Here is a 17,505-nt window from a genome sequence, read left to right as displayed (position 1 = left end):
TTCATAATGCCAGCTTCAGTTCTTGTCTTTTTTTCCTGGGTGACGGTTTACACCCCTTTCTTTCCACCCTAGGGCTGCTGGATTCATCCTGGATACATGCTCCCAGAAGGAATACAGGCTCTCGGTTCGAATCTTGGGGGCCCATGCTGAACCTTGTTCTTTTCTTCTCTGAAAGGGGACTAGAGTCAGGATGTGAAGTGATGGGAGGCTCCTGTGCGTCGTGTGCTAAGCACAGATTAGAATGGGAGTGATGGAGAGAAGGCTGCTGAGGAACAGAAAGGTGGGCATATAGCAGAGACATTGAGAGGAGGGGATAGGGAGGCAAAGTTTAGAACAGAGACTGAAGGAACGCCCATTCAGAGCTTGCCCCACATGTGGCCCATACATATACAGCCACCAAACTAGATAAGGTGGATGAAGCAAAGAAGTACAGACTGACAGGAACCGGATGGAGATCTCTCGTGAGAGACACAGCCAGAATACGGCAAATACATAGGCGAATGCCAGCAGCAAACTACGGAACTGAGAATGGGACCCCCGTTGAAGGATTCAGAGAAAGGACTGAAAGAGCTTGAAGGGGCTCAAGACCCCATATGAACAACAATGACAACCAACCAGAGCTTCCAGGGACTAAGCCACTACCTAAAGACTATACATGGACTGACCCTGGACTCTGACCTCATAGGTAGCAATGAATAGCCTAGTAAGAGCACCAGTGGAAGGGGAAGCCCTTGGTCCTGCCAAGACTGAACCCCCAGTGAACGTAATTGTTGTGGGGAGGGCGGTAATGGGGGAAGGATGGGGAGGGGAACACCTATATAAAGGGGGAGAGGGAAGGGTTAGGGGGATGTTTGCCCGGAAACCGGAAAAGGGAATAAAAGTTGAAATGTAAATAAGAAATACCCAATTTAATAAAGATGGAGAAAAGAAAAAAGAGGCGGTGGGGATAGTAAGCAGGTAAAGACTCGGAGATGGGGAAACGCCATGCATTTAAAGACACAAGCTTGCTGTGACATTTCTCAGAACCCTCTGAACTCCATTATTTACTTTGACCCAGGAAACCGAGGCTTGTGAAGTGGGTGGGTGTAGAGGCAGAAGCAGCCCTAAGTAAGTGAAGTATTGGGTGACTGTGTATGGCTGACACGGGTTTAGCCACATCAAGGACCTTATGTTTCAGCCTGGTGGGAGTAGCAAAGTCTTCCCTGGGTGAGGCTCAGAGGGTCCAAGTGAGAACAAGGGCCCAGTGTATACAAAAGCAGCAAGTGCTGCTCCGTGTCCTGGGTGATTACAGCCCAAGGCTGCTCACCTGCAGAGACCTTCTACTGCGACTAGCTGAGCATGGCTCTGCACTGTACATAGTGAACACTTCTGTTCATGGCGTAATGTGTGCGTCAGAGCACCCTCATCCCCATTGTCCTTAACTTTCCTGTGTCCATCTACCCGTGGGTCTGTCCTTTTTTTCAAGCCCTTGCTGCCTGTGATCAGGGTTCCAGACCTAATCTTCATGGGAAGTAGCAGTTGGTAAATATCCACTTCTTCCTGGGATTGCCTGTAGGTGTTGCCAGCCTCGGCTGGCCCTTGCTTGATGACTGGGTCAGACACACAGCCACATTGTCCTTTACTGGTCTTACAGGAGGTGGGTGGAAGCAGTGACTGCACCTTGGCAAGACACCTGCAGAACCCTTGGAGGGAGGGGCCAGGCTAGACTTGGATACACCAAGGAAGAATGAAAGAACTAGACTTGGGTGCCTCGTTCCTGATGGGCCCCTTGTTCCAGCATTTCAGGTGGAAGTGGAAGCTAGAGAAGGTGCGTTAGCTGTGGGGGTTGCATTGCAAAGCAGGAAGCACTGATTCCTAAGCGTATACCGAAACGTTGCCGTGTGGCTTCCAGGACAGGAGTCGGATAAACAAATGGGACACAAGCTGCTTCTCTGCTTGATTGCAGGGCCTCTGGGAAATGGCTGTTTGTCTCTGTTTGCTTCCCTAGAGCCACCTGGATGCCCTGGGTGACTCCTCAGGAGGTGTGTGGAGCCAACAGCCCTGAGCTCATCTCCCTGGAGGCTCTGGGAAGTCTGATGGGAATGGAGAGGAAAAGGGGCCAGGGAAGGAGAAAATGGAGCCAGGAAGGGACTTAAGGAGGGGTCACAGAGCCAGGCTTAGGGACAGGAAAGGAAAAGGACAGAGGACAAATGCCACTGTGGTCTGAGTTACTCCTCTGTGTTAGTCCCCTTAGGTTCCCTCTCCCCTCTTTGAAACAGGGTTTCTCTGTGTAGCCTTGGCTGTCCCAGAACTCGATTTATAGACCAGGCTAGCCTCAAACTCAAGAGTTCCTCCTGACTCTGCCTCCTGAATGCTGGGATTAAAGGCGTGTGTTACAACTGCCTAGGCCGGGGTGGGGGTGGGGCAACTTCTTGATAATGAACTTGAGAGCTTCCAGATGGCATCCAGGCAGAGCCCAGTGTGGGCTTCTCCCACTTCCAGCTCCCGTCAGCAGGGGGAGGCTGTGCTTCATTAGGCTGCAATACAGGACCAGAGGTTGGACAGGGCTTAGGCAAGAGAAGAGACCTCCTGCAAAGACAGCTTAGGGTGGGAGGTGAGAACAGGACTCCGACCTAGATCTATCAAACTGTCATGCTGCTGCCCCAGAATCAAGTTGAAACTCAATTCGAGGTTTCTCAAACACACACACACACACACACACACACACACACACACACACACACACACACACACACTCCTTATTTCCCACTTCCCGGTCTTGGTCTATGTTTTCTTTCTGAACGGGATTCCTATTCCTCCTGCCTGGCCACACACAGCTCATGCTCTAACGGATTCACTATCACCTCCTCCAGGAAGCTTTCTAGGCTCTCCTCCCTTCTCCCCTGCCCCCAACACCTGCTTCCTCATTTCCGATGGAAGTTTCCGATACTCCTTCACCGAGCACAAGTTGGGGGTAAGTAAATAATAAATAAATGCCTAGTGAACAGCTGGGTGAATCAACAATGCCCTGCAGGAGCCGCGAACACGGAAAGTCCAGAGAGATGCTGTTTTGGAGAGTGTCGTAGCTGTAGATTCCCATTCTGCTCAACTTTACCTTTCCCCTCTTCCTCTGATGAGACGGAAGAAGAGTCAGAACAAGAGAGAGGGAAACCAGGACCTGAAGAGGCTGGACTCCAGGACCCTGATGCCCTCACAACAGCCAACATATAGGCAGGGTGCTAGAGATGATGGAAGCCCATGTCTTTCCTAGGTAAACTGAGGCTCAAAGAAGTCTAAGCATCTGTCCAAGGTCACTTAGTAAGGGGGAATCCACCTTGGACCAGGAGCCCTATCCTTCCTGCATAACAGGTGTCTTCAGCGGGGATGGATTAATGTCCGGACAACTATCTCCCAAATTCTTCCTTCCAGGGCCCCATAGTTCTGGAAGTCCAGGAAGTCCAGTCAGCACTATCCACCGCCAGATCCTAATCAGTCCTCAGGCTTAGAGCAACAATCGCTGAGCGCCCCCTGGATGGTGTGGTCTGGGCAGTTCTCTATCGTCCTTCTCCTTGACTCACCTCCAGCCCGGGAGGGCTGGACTCAAGCTCCGCGGACACGGCCCTAGCTGCACCATAGCCCGGACTTGCTCCAGCTCTGTGAGGCCGCTCTTCTCGGCGCCCCGGGTGGGGCGGGTAGAGCCGTGTGCACTATGCCTTTAAGTCCCGGCGAGATGAACGCTGTGAGTCGCAGCCGAGGCTAGCGCGGGACGTCGCCATCAGCCCAGCTCAGGCCAAGAACAGAGGGACAGCGGGGACCCTCGCCGCCCACTGCGCGCCCATAGTCGGGGCTCAGCGAGCGGCGGGCGGCGCCCGGTGTGATGCGGAAAATGTGAGAGGCAGCGCAGGGCAGTGGGGAGGTGGGCGCGGAAAAGGGCGGCGGCAAGGCAGAAGGGGAGGCAGAGGGAGAGGCCGGGGACTGGTCAGGGACAGGTGGAAGACCAGAGCAGCGACCAAAAGGATAGAGAGCACACGGCTGTGGGCGGGGGTGTGAGGAAGCCGCAGGAGCCGGGCAGCTGGGCCCCCGCAGGGGTTGCTAGCGCGGCCACGGCGGGGCAGGGCACACCGGTGGAGCGGGAACGCCCGCGGGGTGTCCTCTGGGAGCGGCGGGGAACGTGAGGTGCGGTCGGCCCAGGAAGGGTCGAGCAGCTAGGTCGTTGTGGCAGCCGGGGCCCTTGATGAGCTCCCCGGGAGGGCGAGAACCCAAAGTGCAGAGTCGGGTGTGCAGCGGCGGGGGTGTGTGCGCGCCCGGGTGTGCGCGAGTGTGAGCGCACGGGAGGCTGGGAGCGCGCGTTAGGGATTCTGCTGGCATCGCAGCGTGGAGAGCAGGAGGCAGGAGTCGGGCGCGCAGGGGAGCGCGGGGGCTCTGCCGCGTACACGTCGTGCGCGCTCTCCTGTGCCCATACACACACTCTCACACATTCTCACTCTCTCTCACACACACACAAGCACACACACACACGCACACACGCCCTTCCTTCTTCGCTGGTTGCCTCTGCCACCATCTCGGAGCTGAGTCCTGTGGAGCGAGAACCCAAGCTGGAGCTGGGATCGGAGGCGAGCCCAGCCTGGTGATGCCGGCCCAGAGCGGAGCCCCGCACGGACGGCGGGCTCTGAGGGTGAGTGTGGCTGGGTCTGGATGCTGCGGCTGGGCTGGGGCCGCAGGGGTGCAGGCGGGGAGGTAGGGTGTCAGCCCGCCGGCAGCGCCGCGTGCGCAGCCTCTGATTGGGCTGGAACCTCGGGGGCAGCCGTGGGGGTGGGGTGTGGAGTGCGCGTCCGTGAGAGGCGTGCACGCTCAGCACCCCTCGGCGTGACCGCGCTCCCCTCCTGCTACGCAGTTCCGCCAAACCCTCACCTGGCTCAGAAATCACCCAAGCTTAGAGCAACTTTGTAGAGCATTACCGGGCGTGGTGGTCCTGGAGGCGGTGGGGGTGGAGGTGCTTTAATAGTACAACTTCGGCTTTTCTTTCAGGAGGAGAAAACAAGAGGGAGAGCTGGGTGGGGACTCTGTTGGGCCCCTGAGGGGTCGATGGTTGCCTCAGGTCAACCATGGGCTCTCTGGGACGACTATCAAGCTCAGCAACGCCCCTGGAGTTGTTCCCATACCAGATTCCTGTGACCCTGACAGGGTCAGGCGGGATGGCATACTGACAGCTCCACAAGGGCCAAGAGATAGATGTCTTTGCAAGTAGCATGAAGGTGGGGGAGTGGGAAGAGTGTAGATGTGTGACCCTGAGTGTGTCCCCGGTGCCTCCTGCTTAGTGGACTGGCTGCTGAAAGAAAGGGTCTACCTGGCAATGGAAACAATTGTGTTTGAGTTGTGCTACTCGGGGGAACTAGATGCCCAGCTCTCTAGAGGCTGGGGATAGATGGGAGGGGCATAACCAGGCCCACTAGCCGGGCATCCCCATCCCAGCTTTTGGGCAATGTGTGTCAAGCCTGTCTTATTGGGTGTATCCCTTTCCGGCTGAGTCTTTGCTGGTTCTGTACTGGCTGCTTCAGGAAACATTCCAGAGTTCCCCTGCTAAGTCTTTATCTCCGGCACACATTCTTCCTCCTCTAGGAAGCAACTTTTGGCTGTTGATTGATCTTGAATCCTTCCACTTCTCTTCTGTACAGATGGAGCCCATAGTCGCTTTTCCCTGGCATCCAAAGTACAAGCCTTTGGGCTTCAAAGCCTTGATCTTAGCTTGGATGTTGCTTGGAGGGGCCAGCCAGTATCTAGCTGGATTTTCTAGGAAGGCAACCTCTACTTGTGACTAGCTTTCAGAGGTAACACTTCCTTCCACCTCCATTATCTCCCTGGAGTCTGTCAGCCACCTCAGGAGAAGGCAGGACCCTTAGGGAGGCTTTCTGCCCACAGGAGGGTGCCGAAGTAGAAACTGAGCTAGGAGAACACTGTCTCAGGATGGTCCCTTGCCTCTCTGATGGGATGCTCTGATCCTGGCCCTGGAGAAGCAGGGAGAGACAGACCGGGTAATTAGATTTTGTTCATTGACCTGGAACTCTAGAGGCCTGTTGCTGGAGTCACCCCAGGACAGCTCTCTGCTGTCAGTCACCAGCATCTTTCCCGGATGGGATAGCTGCTTAGCCTGAAGCTGTTCAGCCAAGGCACTTTATTTCTCTGACTTGATCTATGGCCAGTCTGGCTAAGTTCGTGCTGCCTGGATTTGGGACCAGAGCCTGTCTGTGCTCTGTGATGGTTTGTAGCCTGGTCTGCTACTCATACTCACACTCACACTCATATTCACACTCACACTCGGCCCAGCTCTGGCCTGTCAGTATTATCTCAGGATCAGAGCTATGGTGAGCCTTGGCGTTATCCATCTGTGTGGGCCTCCTGAGCCAAAGAGTTCATCCTTTAGCAAGTAAATTTTGCCATGGAGAGCTAAAAGCAACTGTTAAGGGGAGGAGAGGAATCTTGATGCCTGCTGGTCCAGTTCCTCCCCAAGGAGCCCAGCTCAAACACAGGAGGCCAGAGCTGTAAGCCTGCAGGTCTCTCTGTCTCCTCAGGTCTATTCAGGCCTTTTGAAGTGCAGTTTGTGGCTCAGGAATGACCAGGCCTCACCTTGGGTGTGGTGGTTGTACCTGCTGGATGGGCGATGCCACAGCTTCCTCAGCCTCTGTTGGTTTCCCTTCCCAGGCAGCCCCTCCCCTCTCTTTTCTCCTGTGCTGGCTCTAGCTGGTTCTCCCGCAAACTTGATGTTCTCAGCCAAGGTTTTTCTGTTTCCTTTCAGCTATGTTCCCTCTCCTTCCTCATCTCCCTAACCTGGGCTTCCATTTTGTTCTGAGGTGCTGGAAATCCAACTGAGGGCTTACATGTTGGGCAGAGCCCTATCATGGAGCCCTGGGATTTTGTTTCTTGGTTGTGGATCAATGTCCTAGGTGACTGGAGAGTGGCTTAAGGTCTGGCATGGCCCAACTTTTGTCATCCAGGCCTTTTGAATTCCTGTCTTAGTCTTCTGTTTTAGAGGTGGCCCTGCTCCACGCCTCTGGCTGGTTCTGTCCAGAAGAGTCCTCTGTGTCTTTCTAAGCTGGGGAAAGGGCAAGTCACCACTTTGGGCCTTGGTGCTGCTGGGATAAGACTCCTCCTGAGTTCTCCTGACTCCTCCTTAAGAAGACAGCCACTCCACTCCAACCTCAGGACTGTGGCCCCTGGTTTCGTTCCCTAGCTAAGAATCTGACCCACCTCCGTTTTGTCTGGGGTTTAAATTATTACCTAAGAAAGTGGCTAGGTTGGTTGGATCATGGGTAACTCCATGGCAAAATTTGTCTCTGACCATTTTGGGGGTACTTTTAGAGCTAGAGGGGTCACTCTAGTCAGTGTAATCTTTTTCATGATTTCCAGAACTTAATACCTCCCCCACCGCCCCCACCAACCTTATCTTGGACCTTGCCTCCACTGCTTGGAATCCTGCACTTAGGGCTCACTGTATTCCTGAGATGTCTGGTTTGGAACCTGGGGTGCTGTCTGTCCAGCTGCCCACACGGGATACTGATGATAGTGCCAGTCCCCCTTGCATGAGCTGTGAAGAGGAGCGTGCTTGAACCTACAATCCTGGGTCTGAGCTGAGCAGGCCGAGTGAATTACGCAAGCACGGATTGGGGGGCGTGAGAGGACAGTTCAGAGGGCATTGATGCCCGGGAGGGATTCGGGACTGCTGAAATGTTTCTGGCACGTGGTGGATGCTCAATAAATCTTTGTTGAATCAATGAATGACTGGAGAATGTGGATGAGGGTGAGGGCTTTCAGGAGATGGCCCAGCAGGAGCAAAGGCAGGGGTGTGGGAAGCACCCGGTGTGGGTAGAGTGTGTTTGCTATGGAGTAGCTCACTCGGGAGAGTGACAGGCTATAAACAAGACGACATAAAGAGAGTCTCAGTGTCCAGAGAAGGAGTGTGTGCTGATGCCAGATACAGGCAGGGGTCAGGATGAAATTCTCAAGGGACAAAATTAGATTTGTGATTTAAACCTCGCCTGCTGCTGATGGTGGGGAGCTTTGGCCAGAGAGGCAGTGAGATGGTCCCGAGGTTTCGGGAAGTCCAGGCTTGGGGCAAGGGCAGCAGCTGGGGCAGAAGCCTGGTGTCTTTTCATGGGAAGGGCAAGTGTCACAGAGATTTTTTCCCCCGAGTTGGGACATGAGTGGATCACAAGCATAGGCCTAGAGCTCAGACTACCTCCAGTCTTATGTATGAGACACGTAGACACAGCAAGTGCCCTGAGTCACAGATGCTTCTGAGTGAGCCACTGAGCCCTTGGGCCTCTCTATAAAATGGGCAAGATTGTCTCCCTGAATGACTGGATGAGTTTGGGTGATTTATAATCTTAGAAGTAGGATGCAAAGCAAAGGAGTTGAGGTCAGCAGATGAAGAGATTGACTCTAGAGGGGCTGTGGCTGGTGAAGGGCATGAAGTTGGGGGGTACAGCATTCCAGCCTAGGGTTTCCCTGGCTATTTCCAGGGCCTGCTGGGCAGAGGTGGGTGGGGTGGTGAGGCCTCAGGGGCTCTAAGGAGGCAGTTGCTCCTGCAGTCCAGCTGTCAGGGAGCATATGGGGCCATATGGCCACATCAGGGGAGGCGCTGACTGCTGGAAGAGGGATGGCGGCTGTCACCATGGCCTTCTGGGTCTACATGGGCAGTTCCAGCCACCAGAGCCAGGGCAGGCAGAGGCTGAAATGGAACCTTGATGTCCAGGTTGGTTTGGACATGGAGGTTGGGTCTTGGCAGGTAGCCCACTTGTAGCACCCATCTGCTAGGGCAGCTGGACAGGCAGCCCTGTGTCTGGGACTTGTCCAGTTCGCTTAAGGCCAGCTGGGGCAGCCATCTTGCTCTCATATGCCCCGCCCAGCTCTGATGGACCTGTGGCCCATGAGCCTTGGAGAGCTAGTCTCAGGTCTCAGTGGAGTCTTTATGGTGGCCTGTATACTTCCTCACACTGAGAACTGATTCTGTCTCTGAGAGTTTTGGTGTGGACAGGCGTCTTAAATCAACCACGTATGATCAAAATGGCCCAGGGTGTGGATGCCAGATGGAACTGGGTTTTAATTTTTATTCAGCTGCTGCTGAGCCAGGTGAGCCTGGATAAATCACATCCTCCCCTCCCTCCCCCCAAATTTAGTTTTTTACCTGTATCATGGAGAGATTGATGTTAGCTTAGTAGAAATGTCATCACCACACTTCGAAAACATTCTATTCAGGTAATGATAGCTCATTTTGTGCCTTCTGCGGGGGATAGGGGGTTGGGGGGCAGTGGACGGAGAGCAGCGTTCAGTCCTATTGGTTTCAATGTCCTGACTAAAGCAAAGAAGTGCCTTGGTATTATCTCCTTGAACAAAACTACCTATAGACTTCTCATATTTTTATACTTTTGGGAGTGGTAGTAGGACCTCCTACGGCTCAGGCTGGCCTTAAACTCACTATCCAGCAGAGGCTGACCTTGAACTCCTGATCCTTCTGCCTCCACCTACAAAGTGCTGGGATCACATGTCAGTACACTTGGCTTCATATATATGTATCCATATGTATATTTACATATATTGTAAAGTATTATTTAAATTTTAGGTGTATGAGTTTTTACCTGCATTATCTAAGTGCACAGATGCATACAGTTCCTAAACAGGTCAGCAGAAGCTGTTGGATTCTCTGCAGCTGGACTTAGAGATGGTTGCCAGCCACCAAGAGGGAGCTGGGAACTGAACCTGGGTCCTGTGCGGCCAGTGCTCTTAACTGCAGAGCCATGGCTCCTGCACTTTTGTTGTCTTTTTTTTTTTTTTTTTTTTTTTTTTTTGGAGCTTAGGACCGAACCCAGGGCCTTGCACTTGCCAGGCAAGCGCTCTACCACTGAGCTAAATCCCCAACCCCCTCCTGCACTTTTATATTAATGTTTAATCCTGAGGGCTGCACTACAGTGTGGGCAGAGCATTACCTCGTTCCACAGATGAGAGAACAGAAGCATCGGGGAAGTGATACTTGGGTTGGAACACACCTCTGGTCTCCTAGTCCAGTGTCTTTGCTCCAGGATTAGATTCCCCAGACTTCTGGGGTAGAAACCGCGAGTGATTTTGTCTTCTGTCTGCTCCAAGCTTAGGGACTCTGGAAAGGTCTGATCAGCACTGTTTCCATTATAGCTGGAGTAAATGGTGACCAGCTCCAGTCACAGCAGCTGGTACCCGGGGTGCTCAAAAGCATTGCCCGTGTCTCCCTATTTTTGCCAAGTGGTCAAGGCGCTAAGTGTGGGCAGCTCCCGGCACGGCAGCGAAAGAAGCTAGGAGGACCTAAGGGTAGCTCTCGTACAGCTCTGGCTGTGCCAAAGTGAGTGGGGCTCAATCTTGGTGGGTGGGAGGGTGAGTGAAGGTCCTGAACTCTGCGAATGACCTCTGTGTGACTCTAGGGAAGCCAGTGTTCCTCCAAGCCCCATTTCTATGTTGATTGAAAATAGTGATCTCTTAGCCTGTGTCCCAAGGCTGATTCTGAGGCTCTAGCACAAACGTGTATTTGTAAGTTGGTGGAGCATAAAGACACACATGACAGTGAGCTCAGGAGTCTGTACCCTACAATCTAATGACCTGCAAGCATTTGGTGATTCACTTGCTGGGTGCTTCCTATGAGCCCAGCTGTGCTGGGTGCTGTGAGGACAGAGATGGCTAAGGCCAACTGCCTGAAGCATGTGGTCCAGAGGTGACTGTCACTCAGCTCCCTGCAGGATTCCCTGTCCCCTCCAGGCTGGTGTTCCAGCTCCCCGGCGCTGTGTATAGTCTGACTCCATGCTACTAGCTGCTAGCTTCTCCCTGCTATTTCCCCATCCCTCTGCTGTGGTTTATTCATCTTGGGTAACTGGCCTGCTTGAAGGACAGATAAACTAATTGAGGCATGTGGTTCATCTCTCAGGGTCTCCATGGCCCCTGCCACTTCCTCCCTGGGTGGCCCGAGGGCCCAGGATGTGGGCTGAGCCCACTATATTGTTTGAGAAACTTAAAGTTATGGGCAGCTTCTCTGCTGCATTGCTTACCACAGACAGCCCGCTCTGTCCCGGGAGGCTCCATCAGACTGGTGCGGGGGCGCCCAGTCACTGGCCACACATAACTCTTGCCGATGAATTGCATGGCATTCAGCAATTAGCGATTGATTATTTGGGGTACTGATAACTCTTCATGATCGACCAGTGGGGCAGGCCTGGCCAGCGCTGGTACAGGTCATCCGGGCCAGGCTGGAGGATTTCCATCAAGCCGTCCATCCCTGACCAGGAGGCTGGACAAAGAGAAGCTAGAGAACAGAGGTTCAGGACCTTCCTCCAGTCTACGAGCCAGGGTTGAGATGGGGGAAGAGCATCTTTGGGGGGCACACAGGGATTTTTTGCTCACTTTCCTCTGTGTTTTAATTTTCCCTATTCTGTTTCCAATCTCTCCTATCTCTGGCCTCCTCTTTCCTGCCTGTTAAATGGGACATCAGTCACTCTGTGGGGTGGGGCTTTGCCTTTGAATGATGGCAGCTTGCCCTCATCTCTTCCTAATATTTTCTTGAGGATCAGAGATGGATTGACCCAGGACTGTGGACCACTGCAGTGTGGACAGGAAACTGGAGGACAGAGGACCAATGGCCATAGGCATTAGTTACCTCAGTGAAGGGCTGGGTCTGGCTTCTAAACCCTGAGCTAGCTACAGCGCAATGCGTGAGAAAGCAATTTCTAGGGAACCGATGTGAGGAGATGGCAGGGGGGATGTTTAACCTACATACAAGACCCAGTTGCCTTTCAGGTATGCCTGGGAGCTCAAGGCATTGTTTGTGGGCTTGGTCACGTGACCAGTGCTTTTTAACTTTCTGTTAAGAACATTTTCAGACATTTAGAAAGGCAAAGAGAACAGTACTGGAAACTCCCAGACACCCCTGACGGGATTTAACAATCTTTTTTTTTCCTAAATAATTTTGAAGTATATCATAGACATTGTGACATTTCATCCCTAAATATTTCAACATTTGTCTCTTAAAACAAGAGGAAACGTTTCTGTCTAATCTCAAAGGGTCATGTCTGTTCTCTTCATTTTATCCTTGAGAAATGAAGATGTTGACAAGATGAACAAGCCAAGGCCCCAGAGGTCATCTGTCCTGTCCAAGGTCACACACAGAGAACAGAAAGGGGACCTAGGGAGTGGCCCTGGGTGATGGCCAGGCCTGGTGCACATAGAAGGGCCAAGAGTCTGAGGAGCCCTGGAGCCTGTCAGGTGGCTGGGATGGGACCACCTCTGGGTGGGTCTTTGGGCACAGATTGGAGGTTGGTTTCATGGGAGACAGGAAGTTTCCTCTTTTGGATTAATTGTCTCCCTTCCCTTTGTTTGCTGTGAGATTAATAAGGAACCACAATGTCAGGGAAAAAAAATCTGAACCAACTTCTTGTTTACTGTTCAATTTAGGAGAATGTTATCAGGCTCTGGCCATGTGGGTTCTAGGGAAGCTCGGCCTATCTATCCACACTAGCTGCTTCGAGGGGGCAATGGGGAAGAAGAAAATGGAGGCTGGCCTCATAGAGGGTTTAGGACTCTAATCTGGAAAACCAGGAGTGGGTGGTGTGTGTGTGTGTGTGTGTGTGTGTGTGTGTGTGTGTGGTGTAAGAGACAGAGAGAGAGACAGAGAGGGACACAGAGAGAGAGACAGAGGGAGAGACAGACACACACACATACACAGAGAGAGAGAGAGAGACAGAGACAGAGACAGAGACAGAGACAGACAGAGACAGAGACAGAGAGAGAGAGGCAGTCAGGGACAGAGACAGAGAGTTAGAGGGAGAGATAGACACACACAGAGACAGAGACAGAGAGACAGTCAGAGACAGAGACAGAGAGAGACAGAGACAGAGAGAGACAGAGAGACAGAGAGAGGCAGTCAGAGACAGAGACAGAGACAGAGAGTTAGAGGGAGAGATAGACACACACAGAGACAGAGACAGAGAGACAGTCAGAGACAGAGACAGAGAGACAGAGACAGAGAGAAGAGACAGAGACAGAGACAGAGAGAGAGAGAGAATACCTTTCTGGATATGACAGTGTAGTTCTTTAGCAGCAAGGGAATAAGGTGCAGGCAAAGGAAGAGTCCTCGGTGGGATGTTTTGAGTTTGGAATCATATTTCTTCTTCTGACTCCAAAGAGAGAGCACTGATTGGTATCAGGGCTGTTTTGGGGGCACTGGGGTAGGGGTTGGAAAACCCCTGGGAGAGAGGTGACCAGAGGGGGAGCAAAGGACAGAGACAGCAAAACACTTTCTTTTTTCCTCCCTCGTCCAACTCCCTGCAGGCTGACAGACTCCTCACCAAGCCTGGGTGTCCGCTGCAGTCAGGGAAGGAAAGGACGGCACCATACCTGGGACAGCGGCCCAGTGAGGCCTGTCACCCAGTTATACTGAGTGAAGAACTGAGTGGGATGGGTCTCTTCTCTGAGTGAGGTGGGAGGGTGAGGCTGTGCCTGACTGCCTACTGGTCCTCCAGGCCTGCTGAATGCAGTGAGCTGAGGAGAGTTTGAGTCCTTGTCCCCTACCTCACCAGGCCTTCTGTTGTCCCAGTGTGTAGGGGTTGGCAGAGAGCACCACACCTGCAGTCCATGTATATCTCTGTACTGTCTATGCTCTTTCTGAAGGACCCCAGGAGGGTCCCGAGAGGATCCTGCTCTCTCACACTGTGGCACAGAGCCATCTACCTGGTCAGTGTGGAGTGGGGATTTGAGCCTAGAGCTGTCTGTTGGATCATGAGCCTGGCTTCTGCTCTTTGCTTTATCTCCACTTGCTGCTCTCTTGGTGTTGGTTCCTGACTGGGTCCCATGGGCCTCGAGGAGGGGAGGTATTAAGGGTTAAGCTGTAAGCTACCCAGATCATCTCTTCTCTTCCTTTTCCTGTGCTAGAGGCTTCCGAGGGCTCAGAATGCAGGTCTCCGTGGTCCCAAGGATGTCTTTCTTAAGCCCCAAACTCACTCACTTGGTCTCCATGTGCACAGAGCTTTCCACAGCTTTTATACCCATTGCTAACAGTTGTCACAGGTCTTCCCAGTGAGCACTTGTTGGGTGACTCTCCGTGGTGGCCTGAGAGAGTCATGCCTGAGAGTCAAACATGGACGAAAGCAGAATTTTACTGAACACCCATTAGTCACAGTGGCGACCAGTTTGGATTACTTTACTCATTTCTAAGGCCCACGGGCTGTTGGGCTGCTCTCCCTATTTAGTAGTTGAGGAAAGTTGGCTCAGAGAGATGGAGGGTGTTGCAGATCACGCAGGGAGAGGAGTGAAGGAACTTGCTCCTCTGGGAGGCTGTGTTCTATCCTGGGCAGGAGCTCAATGTAGAGCTAGGCAGACAGAGGTCAGGTCACAGGAAGAGGCAGCCGCTCTGGGTTTGGAAAGAGGATGTCAACGGTCCTGTGAAGGTGCAGGAGAGGGAGGTGTGGCCAAATACAGAGGTCCAGAGAGATTTGGACACATACGTAGGCCATCCTAAGACCTGAGGGTCGCACACCCATGAAGGCCATACGGTTAGTCACAGTCGAGCACACTTGGAGTTGCTGGTTTTCCTCAGGATTGGAAGGTCTGAGGTTTTCAGAGATGGCGCCTGTGGCTGTGGGCATGGCAGTGGGCAGCGGGTAAGAGTGGGAACCCCTAGGGCGTCTCTCTCTTGGAAGCAGGCAGAAGGGTGGTTCTTCCCTTCACAGCATCAGACCCTTCGCCTCCCTCAATGTAGGGTGTGAGAGGGAAGCGGGGGATCCTTGGCCCCTTCAGGACCTTCCCTCTGAGGCTGTAAATATTGTATCTTCACTATCTGCTGCGTTAACACCTCCCCCACCCCTTACTTGATTTGAACGAATGCTGGAACCGTTCTGTGTCAGGCGCTCGCTTTGTCACGTCTGCTCGTGCCCAGAGTCCCCTCCAAAAAACTCTAATTGCTTTTAAGCTGCGATAGTTGGCAGAACGCAATTTTCTTTACATTATGGAGAAAGGGTGGAAGAGCGGCCATCTTTCCTTCCCTTTTTGACTCTAATGTTTCAATTTGAGTTGCCCCTCACTGCTGCTACAGGAAGAATAGCAGAGAAGAGAGCTTGAAGCAGGAACATCTTCAGATGAGATTTTACCTCTCTGGGCCTTAGCTTCCCCCATTTCAAAGTGATCGTGTGTCCTTAGCCTCCAATAGACAAGTACACCTTGGTCATCAGCTGCTGCATCCCCAGCAGAATGTGACACACAGTATGTGCTCAGTTAAGTCTGACTGCCTGGAGGAATAGGCCTACTATGAGTCAGGTACTTTGCCTCACATGGGAGTGTACAGGCTGAGCTGGGCAAACCTCCCATGCTGAGATCCCACTGGTTACAGAGGAAGCACATGTGTTAGAGTTCAGGGCAGGATGTGCCAGGGGAGTCAGAGAGAGTTACGTAGATGAGAAACACAGGTTGCATCCTGGAGAGGGCTAGGGGTCTGACAGGCGAGCTGGAGCCAAGGAGGAAGAACTTTTACAGCCGAAATGGCATTGCAAGGGGAAGGGTTTTAGGTGTGGCTGGACCTCAGAGGGTCTGAGCTTCTGGAGAAGGCTTTGCAGTAGCCCATGGGAGAGTGGAGAGACTTAGAAAGGTTTGGAGAAGGGGGTAAGTTCTGACAGGATGCAGTGGGGCTGGTGGGGTAGGGATGCTAGCTTGGCTCTACTGAGGTGAGTCTGGGGGATAGGTTAGTTGATAGCTGTGTTTAAAATAGGGGCTCACATTCTACTGATCATCTACTGTCTATACTGTGGTGAGAGGGGCTTAGGTTTTACCCTGGACCCTGGCATGGGTTTCCTGGTTTGGTGGGGCATCTAGGTCATGGTTCATTTCCTTGTGTTCTTCAAGACATAGCCCTTTACAGTTGTAAAGCCTAGCTCCCTCTGACTCTAAACTGACCTGCACCAATCCCTTGAGATAGCAGAGATGGACGATCAGGGACAGACATAGGCCCCCACTGGGCTTCAACTCCAGGCTTCAGGGCTCCCAGCATTACCTCCGTTGAGTCTCTCTCCTCCAGTCTCCAGCTCTCTCCTCCCCCACCCCCTTCTCCAGACAGTGTTCCTTCCCTGTTTGCAGAGTGTGTGGGGCTTTTCAAAAGCATTAATGATAGAGAGTAAATTGGAATTGGAGAGGAATCATTGCTGGGCATTCTCGGAGGGCTGCCTCTGCCCTTGCTTCTCTCAGCCATATTGAAGCGGGCAGCCAGACCAGAATATGAATGAGTCTGGGGCTGGCATTGGCCTTAATCTGCCAGCGAGCCCTGCCTGGCCAGACGGTACTCACCTGGCAAAGTTGTTTGCAATGAGGTCTGTGCAGCCACTGGCCATCACTAGTAAGGACTGGTTTCTTGGGACCAAGTTGTGTAGTGTTTATGGCTATAGAGGAGAGGTGGCAGGAGCCTGGATCAGCTCTTCCCCCAAATCCTTGTGCACATGTCACAGATCTGCACATATGTGTGCAGGTAGGGTCAGGCACATATGGAACCACAGTGGCTCCTAAGAGGCTGGGATTCTCATCTGGGTATTCAGTTCCCCCTGTGTGAGCTTGGCTGTCCCGCCCATCTCCCTCATCACTGTTGCTCTCTTACTGGGGCTTCCATTTTCAGGCTGCTTGTGATCTTTGGCGCTTAAAGGGACCATGTAGGTAAGGAGAGGTTCTAGAAGGGGATGTGACAGGGAGTAGTGGAGACTGTGGTGTTATAGAGGCTCAGACAGCTCCAGCTTTGAGCCTTGCTGTGATTCTTCCGCATGGCTACACTGCCTTTGCTGGATGGACTGTGCTCGTCTGGGTCTTCAGAGTTTGGGGTTGACGCCTGGCAGGCTCCGTAAAGCATCATTCACGACAACCCTTATGCTTCGATACGGAGAAACTGAAGCCTAAAGATGAAAGACAGAGAGGTCCCTCGCTCTGCGTGAAGCAAAATGTACCACTAGGCCCTTATCAATCTCCACATCTGGATGGAGGGTAGTTTTGTGTCCTAGTTTTGGGGGGCGGAAACCAAGGCCCAGGGCGGCTGGAATGGGGGCTTTTGCAGACCTAGGTTTGACTCAGTTTGCTGGAGCTCAGGGCAGCTGCTGCTTCTGGAGGGATCAGGAGGCCCTGAGACTACACAGAGGGACTGAGGAGCAGGGCCGCTTTGTATCAGAAGTGAAACAGCCAAGGCAGGGAGATGCTGGTCCAGATCTGTCACCCGAACCCAGTGTGACCCAGCTGAGGAAAGCCCCCTGAGGAAGGAGTCGGAGGACACTGAGGAAGGGACAATGGGCCATGTGACCTTGACCTGCTTGCTCAGCAGTCCTGCCTGGTCCTGGGCTCCTATTACCTGACCCCAGTCACAACATTTCTTATTCCCTTTGTCCTTTTAATGAGGGAGGTGGTGGCTGCAGTCTTTAGGAGAGACCTGGGGCTCAGCAAGACCATTTAACACTCTAGGGTATCCACTCTTACCCCAGTGAGGGCAACAGGAAGCTA

General features: G+C 52.9%; 1 protein-coding gene across 6 annotated transcripts in view; it reads left to right on the top strand.

Annotated features, from left to right (window-relative positions):
• Window positions 1-3,524: 3,524 nt before the first annotated feature.
• Window positions 3,525-17,505, top strand: part of Lingo1 (leucine rich repeat and Ig domain containing 1) — a 181,592-nt gene continuing 167,611 nt past the window's right edge. For 4 of the 6 annotated variants that reach the window (XM_087561978.1, XM_087561980.1, XM_087561977.1 and 1 more), the window contains exon 1: window positions 3,721-4,654. The gene's annotated coding sequence lies outside the window, so the exon portion shown is untranslated. Of the gene's footprint in view, window positions 4,655-17,505 lie in introns of all 6 variants that reach the window. The other 2 variants (XM_087561976.1, XM_087561979.1) reach the window with 1 other exon arrangement.

Source organism: Rattus norvegicus, chromosome 8, assembly GCF_021556685.1.
Source record: "Rattus norvegicus strain SHRSP/BbbUtx chromosome 8, alternate assembly SHRSP_T2T, whole genome shotgun sequence".
In the NCBI taxonomy this organism is placed as follows: domain Eukaryota; kingdom Metazoa; phylum Chordata; class Mammalia; order Rodentia; family Muridae; genus Rattus; species Rattus norvegicus.
This window is presented reverse-complemented; position numbering and strand designations above follow the sequence as displayed.